Here is a 228-nt window from a genome sequence, read left to right as displayed (position 1 = left end):
GAGCGGGGGGTCACCCCCCAGCCGCTGTCTTCCCCTGTCTGGGTGGCATGGGGCGTCAGGGGGCCCTTGTCCCGGAGCTGTGTGGAGAAAAAAGTGGTACTCAAAAGATACTCCTGGTTTCTTTTTCAAAAGAAAAAGAGTTTGCTGGTGGCAATAGCTCCGGGAGCCAAGTTACCAAAAGGCTGCAGCACGCCCAGGCGTACCAGCTGCCGGCAGCAGACATGGTTT

This window comes from Buceros rhinoceros, unplaced genomic scaffold (genome assembly GCF_000710305.1).
Source record: "Buceros rhinoceros silvestris isolate BGI_N320 unplaced genomic scaffold, ASM71030v1 scaffold19138, whole genome shotgun sequence".
Classification (NCBI taxonomy): domain Eukaryota; kingdom Metazoa; phylum Chordata; class Aves; order Bucerotiformes; family Bucerotidae; genus Buceros; species Buceros rhinoceros.
This window is presented reverse-complemented; position numbering follows the sequence as displayed.